This window comes from Neolamprologus multifasciatus, chromosome 19 (genome assembly GCF_963576455.1).
Source record: "Neolamprologus multifasciatus chromosome 19, fNeoMul1.2, whole genome shotgun sequence".
Taxonomy (NCBI): domain Eukaryota; kingdom Metazoa; phylum Chordata; class Actinopteri; order Cichliformes; family Cichlidae; genus Neolamprologus; species Neolamprologus multifasciatus.
In genome coordinates, this window is record NC_140457.1 from 22,055,066 (window position 1) to 22,063,061 (window position 7,996).

General features: G+C 38.9%; 1 long non-coding RNA gene across 1 annotated transcript; it reads right to left on the reverse strand.

Moving 5' to 3' along the window:
• Positions 1-4,776: 4,776 nt before the first annotated feature.
• Positions 4,777-6,112, reverse strand: LOC146496617 (uncharacterized). The gene is made up of 2 exons (XR_014871122.1): positions 5,527-6,112; positions 4,777-5,030 (listed from the first exon to the last, which is right to left on the reverse strand). It is a non-coding gene; the product is annotated as an uncharacterized LOC146496617 (long non-coding RNA).
• Between the last annotated feature and the right edge of the window lie 1,884 nt (positions 6,113-7,996).

Here is a 7,996-nt window from a genome sequence, read left to right on the forward strand (position 1 = left end):
TTGCTGTGCCAAGTTTCTACATCCTTTAATGAGGCAGAACTGGACATGGGATAGTGGAGATCAATATTAAACTTTAAATGATACTGGAACTTCAAGTTTTCATTTCTGCTAATGTTTTACACTCTTAATGATACATTTGACCTATCTGATTGTTTAGATGAGGTTCATGTATCCTAAAATGAAAATGTGAATAACAACACTTTATCTGTGATTAAACAAATAATGAAAACAATAGACTTAAAATAAGATCTTTAATCAGTTCATCTTCGCCAACTTCAGGAATAAATTAGGAAATAGGGTTAGGGTTAGGGTTATTAAAAAATATACAAACAGGCACCCCTAAAGTTTATATTGTGGGTATACTGCAGCGTAATCTCTTGCATCGTGTGAAAGCTATATTAAAAGGCATGCTGTATTTTTGTTTTATAAAGCTCGCCACCACTAGAGGGCACGATGACACCATTAGTTGTTTTTAATCAGAAACCTTACCTGAGTCAATTGGTAAAGGCAAACCGTTTTTGTGGTGTCATTGGAAAATACTGAATGGAGCTGTACTTTTGTTTCTAGTTTAATCCGTAAGATTAGAATGAGAATAATCGAATTAATTAAGTTAAATATTAAACCAAAGTTGACTTTTTTCAAAAAAACAATTTTTAACTATCATAAATTTTGGTTATTATACAGCAGTATTCCACATCCAGACACTAGAGGGTGTTTATAATGCTGCTGGGGGCTCAGAGGAAGAATAAATATAGCTTCATATGTGTACCTCTTCTGTTCTTTACCAAATGTCACTAATTATGCATAAAAATATATTTTAAAAGCTTTTTTTTTTTAAAGTCTCATGCCCATTACGTGTGAAGTTCAATAGTCCAATAAGATGTGGCAGTCACTATTATGAATGAGTTGAAAGTGTGGTATCTTATTCTTACACATGGTCACAGGACCGCATTGTGTGTGAAGAAGGTAATAATGTTTGGCCTAGTGTTTGCATAGTGTTTTACTGCTAAAGAAGTGGTTCTAAAAAAAATTATCCACCACTCGTCATTGTCTACTAATATAGGAAATATCTAACCAATTTTTCTTTTTAAAGACTGGAGAATATAAGGAACAGTTTATTTCATTTTATTATTTATTTACTTATTTGGTTGTGAGAGGAGGAAGCACTTGCTTGCCTGTCTGTAAATATCATCGCACACCGCTGTTAAATGGTGGTTTAAGGTTGTATGTCTACGGTTTTCGTGTAGTATGTTATTTTCTGGTTAATATTTGTAGTGAGGGGACATTTTAATAGGTCGATATCAAATTCAGAAATACAATATTGTAAGGTGGCTTGGTGAGTCACCAACAGACTGTATATAAAACATTGATTTAGCCAGTGGGACGCCATCAATTGTTTTGTGGACTCACATTTTGAAGTCTCAATTTGCTGGGCTGCTGCCATGATTATTTCTTTCTTTATTAAGAGAGACGTGACCACATTTAGTATAATGAGTGGAAATCTAAGTTATCAGCTAGCACTATTTTTAAGTAAACTGCATTTTTACACAATATGGGTGCATCACACAAGCACCACCACCACTACATAATTTCCTCGGGGATTAATAAAGTATTCTTATTGTGAATTCTATATTCTATAATATTCTGAACTCTGCCTCCTGACATCTGACCCACATTAAACTCATGGACTGGACATACACACACCCACAACCACCTACACACACACACACAATGGACAACCGTACCCTCAAACACACAATAATAACATGGACTGAACCACCACTCACAACCACCAGCACTTTATATACCTCTGTAGAAATTATACACTTATCTTAACTGCACTACTGTATAGCTCTGTGTAAATAATCATTCTGTACATACGATAATTTTTAATCCTACAACTGTTTATAACTTGCATAGTTCACATTTCTGTATAACTGTATATCTCAGATTTCTGTATAGTTTTTCATATTTATATCCTGTTCATAGCCTGTACATAACTTGTAATCACTACAGCCTGTACATACTTATAGTTATAGAATATTCATAACATACTTCATACCGTGTACATTATAACATACCATAACAGACCCATTTCTGTAATATACTTACATATCTATATTATTGCTAATATATATTGTAATATATCTATATCACTAAAGCACTTCTGGATGGATGCAAACTGCATTTCGTTGCCCTGTACCTGTGCATGTGCAATGACAATAAAGTTGAATTCTATTCTATTCTAATTCTATTCTAATTATTGCTATGTAACATCCAAATAAAATACTAGAATTTTATTTAGGAAAAAACTTCTTGGTTTTGGATTAGTGCAATTAACTGCATAGCAAATCATACCATTATCCCTCTCCTGGTTTCTTTTTCAGGTGAAGAGCTGGGCTGGCTGTGTGGTTGCTCAAACTGTGGGTGAAGCCCTTCTGTTCCTGGGCTCTAGCTCTCATATCTGTTGCCACTTTTAAGGCCCAGCTTGAGGGGCTTTTCTCTGCCATAATGCAGTTGCATCATGGTGTGAAATGCCTTGTTTAAAAGATGGTTGGAAAACCTACTTCCACAAGGAAGACTTTCACTCATTTGTAACTACTTACCAGGCTGGTCACTTCTCACAGCATGTAAAAGAAAAGTAATCACAGAGTCCACCCAGAACAGTGTATGTGTATTTTTTAAACATAATCACATTAACATTCCAGTTTTTAAAATGTGTTGCACCAAATTAAAAAAGTTTTGTGCAAAACCCATCTCATAGTGCTTCATGGGGCAAAAGGATAATGGCCCAAATCCTGCTGCAAAAGCAACCCAAGAGTTTCTCGGTACAAAGAAATGGGATATTCTTCAATGGCCAAGTCAGAAACCTGACATCCAACCAATAGAGCGGGCTTTTGGTGAAACTGTGAATGTATGTGTGCTATCTTATATGACGTGTTTCCCCTGTTTGTCCAAGATAAATTTCTCCCAAGCGAGACAATAACTGCTGATCTGATCGGATCTTTTCAGTTACTCAGTCACCTATTGCATGATTTTAAATCCAATGTGGAGGTATAAATGGGAAAAATGACAAAAATTGAGTCAATGTCCAAATACTTACAGCCCTACACGTACCAACGTTACTTACTTTTAACAGTAAATCCATGCTTCAGAGAGCAGCCATCACACTTTGATGATATCATCTGCACTGTTTCACTTCCTGCTTTTCTTTGTCAGCCTGATGGTAACTCTTTTCCAAAGCTTACCAACATTTGGTATTCAGCACACAGAGTTAAACAAAAGATGCTTAAAGATACGTTACAAATTAATAATGTTATCATGTATAACAAGCCAAAGACCAAAACCTTGTTTTTGTTCCAGGCTGTAAACATGTTTAATTCTGCTCTAAAATTGGACATTTAAACATGGGGGTTTATGGGAAAAGACTCACATTTGGAGCCGGTTGTTGAAGGAACAGCAGTACTTTGAGTCCTGACGCGTTTTTGTCATTTTTCAGCCTCAAAGGTTTCCATTTGTTTCAACATTCAAGTTTTGAGTGCATATTGCTGCTCAGAAAGAGCCTGGGAACTGGAGAAGTGGCTGAATAGCTCAACCCTGAAACTTGTCCTTCACCTTTCCCCCCTCTCCCTTCTTTCATGTACCCTCACCCACCTTTCCCACAAATGACCAAACACTTTACCTGAACTCAGGTTTCTGCTTTTGTTCCAGATGGTAAGAAATGGAAGGATGAGAGACTTAAGGGGTCACACCTCGGTGGTGAATGTGGCCTCTTCGGGTTTCGGATTATCAAGCAGGAAGGAAAATGTGAAGATCAAGGAAAAATGCTTATGCAGTTGAAGCTGCAGCACCTGAAGTAGGTCCTGATCTGAGTTTAGCAGAGAATGAGCTGGACAATGCGGCCTTTGTCTCGTGATCAAAGGGGGAAATTCCCACACAGGTCTCAGGTAATTCCATCCAGCCGTCGACCTTCACAGATAAGCAGGCGGCTCCTTTATGGCCAAGCCCCTGCAATAGGTGGAGGAAGGCCTCAGCAGCCCTTCAGTTATTTACTTGCTCTTGGTCAGTTATTAAAATGCCACCGTCTTGCTTTGTGAGATACTGTTGCCAGATTGTGGTGGATTAAGAAAACCACTTCTGAAATGTCAGTACCCCACACACTCCAGATGTAATTTGTGCTTTAACCAAACTGAAATAAACTCGCAGCTAAAGCCAGTTGAGAATTAGGCCACACCCCTTCAGCGTATTCTTTCCCCTTCATCCAAAACCAATTAAGAGCCTTGGAGTTGGAAGCAGAGCCAGAGCTGCATCAGTTGTGGACCCTTGATCTGATTCTCTTCATTCTCAGCCTCCCCAGCTTTATTTGGTTTTAATTTGATGGCTCTATAGTCTACCCTGAAAACTTTAAACAATCAAAGCAGGAAAGAGATGGTCAGTCATGTGGACTCACAATTTAAAGCTTTATTTAATCTACATAAAAATAAACAGTTCAAGTCACACCCTGAAAGTACAATAGTGGTCACAATTTAGCTCATTTACAAATCACGTTCAGGCAAATGACACCAGAATCAAAGTCGGTCACTGTACACGAGTCTGAGGTGTTCTCCCACTGCACGCAGGAGTAAAAGGGCCGGTGTGGTGCCAAAGTATTCAGAGTCCTTGCAGAGCCAGTACAGAGGATAGAGCAGAATGCAAGTGAGCGTCGCCTTTTAAGACAAGTTTTCCCACCCAGCACTTGAAATTTAATTCCAAAACGCGTTTTTGGCTGTTTTTGAGTGAGTGGGTGGGTGGATTGAGAGATTAGTGTGTTTAGACTAAGCCAGCACTGGATCCACAGTGTAACCTGTGCTGGCTTTTGTGTCCAGCGCGGTCAGTCCACTCAATCAGGACCGGTGGAGGAGAAGAGCGGTCAGAGCCAGCGGGGGAAGCAGCACCATGAAGGCGGCGGTAGTCCCACAACCAGCCCCCGTGGAGCTTGGGGTGGTGATGTTTGTGTTGTCCGGATTCGTGCCGTTATTCGCCAGGGCCACCTGAAACACATTTGTATTTAATTAAGATGATTCAGTCCGGGTGATTTCTTTTTTTTTTTTTTAAAAAAAAAAAAAAACAAAACAAAACAAGAATTTAACGTGCGAGGGAGAAAGTTAATCAAAATTCAGCGTCTGGAGTCATTTTTGTTTCCATTTTAATTTGGAAAAAAATTAAGATAAGAGCTTTAAAGCCTCTGTTCAAGACCTAGCCCGAAACTAAAAGTTTGCCATTGTATTCTTATTGCCGCAGTCTGTTCTGCAGGGGACAAACTGATTTTTATATTCATGACTTTTCCCCTAAACATACGAGATCGTAGATGCACTCCCAGCATAACGTTTTAACCTCCCTAATTGAACATTTAGCTCATCTGCGCCATTTCAGCGTTTCATGCGTAAACAAATTCCGTTGGCCACAGTTGATTCCCACCATAACCTAAAAGGTTGGTGAAAGTATGAAGAAACAAAACAAAAGAAAGGAGGTACGGATCAAACTGACCTGTGATGTGAGATGGAAAGCCAGCAGCAAAACTCCGACGACTGCGACGCACAGTTTCTTCATGATGGAGGGGATTCTGTTCTTCTTGGTAGAGAAAACGTGAATGAAACAGGAGACCAAGCCTTTGCTTTTTTATACCTCCCAGTGACGTCATCAACCACGCCAAAACACCTGCCTTTATGTATCATTCTGCAACAAATGTTATTTACTTTTACTTAGCTACCAATTATGCATTTTGAGTTATAGTAAACCGGATAAGAAATAAAAACAAATGAATAGCAAAATTACTTAATGTATGTTTAATAAATTAGAGATATAGCTGCCATACTAATACTGCACCATTCCCTGTTTTCTATGTGGTCTTTGATGCATTGATCGTGATTTTACAGTGTTCTCTTTTTGAGTGGAGAGTGTTAGATAATGCATGAAATAGCTCAGTAAAGCTTTCTCAATAAAGTGATTAAAACAAGGCTGTCCAGGCTCCCCATTTCTATCTTTGCAGGTCAAATTAAATTCAGTTTGAAGTTGAATCACAAGAACCAATTTTTTTGTCTCACTTCCAGACTCTAATTTATCCCTCACACATTATTTAATTCAATTTCAATTCAATTCAATTCAATTTTATTTATATAGCGCCAAATCACAACAAATGTCGCCTCAAGGCGCTTCATAGATACAGAGAAAAGCCCAACAATCATATGACCCCCTATGAGCAAGCACTTTGGCGACAGTGGGAAGGAAAAACTCCCTTTTAACAGGAAGAAACCTCCGGCAGAACCAGGCTCAGGGAGGGGCGGCCATCTGCTGCGACCGGTTGGGGTGAGAGAAGGAAGACAGGATAAAGACATGCTGTGGAAGAGAGACAGAGATTAATAACAGATACGATTCAATACAGAGAGGTCTGTTAATACATAGTGAGTGAGAAAGGTGACTGGAAAGGAAAAACTCAATGCATCATGGGAATCCCCCGGCAGCCTACATCTATTGCAGCATAACTAAGGGAGGATTCAGGGTCACCTGGTCCAGCCCTAACTATATGCTTTAGCAAAAAGGAAGGTTTTAAGTCTAATCTTAAAAGTAGAGATAGTGTCTGTCTCCCGAATCCAAACTGGAAGCTGGTTCCACAGAAGAGGGGCCTGAAAACTGAAGGCTCTCCCTCCCATTCTACTTTTAAATACTCTAGGAACAACAAGTAGGCCTGCATTTAGAGGTTATACCATTTCATATGTGGGGATTACATTGTGTAAAGATGAAACATAAACACAAGATTATTATTTGAGCCAATTATTAACCAGATTATTAAAAGGTTCAGTGTGTTCAGCACCCGTGGAGATTCAGAATGAGAAAGAAAAACTTCCTTGTACTGCAGTAAAAGGAAGTTTTTCCTTCTCATTCTGAATCTTTAAGTTATGTGTCATAATTGTATCACTTATTGAATTTAATCTAGTAGAACAAACCTCACCCTCTAAAAAAGACATTTTATATAACGGAAAATAGACTATTTGTTAATCATAGTACTAAACTCAACTGGAAAAGGTGAATACTACACAAAAATTATAATTACATCTATCTATCTATAAACAGATAGATCTATCCGGAGCCTATTCCAGCTGTCATAGGACGAGAGACAGAGTACACTCCGGACGGGTCGCCAGTTTTTCACAAGGCTAGCCCAGAGAAACAGGCGACCATTGACATTTACACCTATAATCAATCTTAGAATCACCAATTAACCTAACCCCTTTAACTATATGTCTTTGCACTGTGGGAGGAAGCTTGATTACCACAAGAGAACCAGACATGGGGAGAACATGCAAACTCAACACAGAAAAGCCCCAGACTGAATTCAATTCAATTCATATAGCACTAAATCACACCAACAGTTGCCTCAAGCTTTAATGTAAGTACCCTACAAAATACAAAAAACAAACAAAGAAAAAACAACAATCAGATTACCCCTATAAACAAGCACTTTTGTGACAGTGGGAAGGAAAACACAAAGACTGCTGTGGAAACACTCAATAGATCATGGGAGTCCACCTACCTGGATTCAGGGTCACCTGCTCCAACCCTAACAATGTGCTTTGTCAAAAGGAACGTTTTAAGCCTTAAAAGTAGAGAGGGTGTCGGACTCACAGCTGGTTTCACAGAAGAGGGGCCCGAAAGCTGAAGCCTCTGCCTCCCATTCTACGTCTAAATATGCTATGAACCACAAGTAAACCAGCAGTCTGAGAGCAAAGTGCTTTGTTGGAGTAAAAAGTTACTATAAGGTCTTTAAGGGGCCTAAATATCAAGATTTGAACCCCAGTGAGGCATAAGTGATGAGCACCACTCCATATTCTATATACATGAAAAGTAATTTATGCATAATAATTTATAGCAATGTCTTTCTTTCTGCTGTCATGGTTCAAAATAAACAGCGCCCCCGGCGGCATCTCGCTGTCACAAATGCGAAAGCTTCACCCATGAC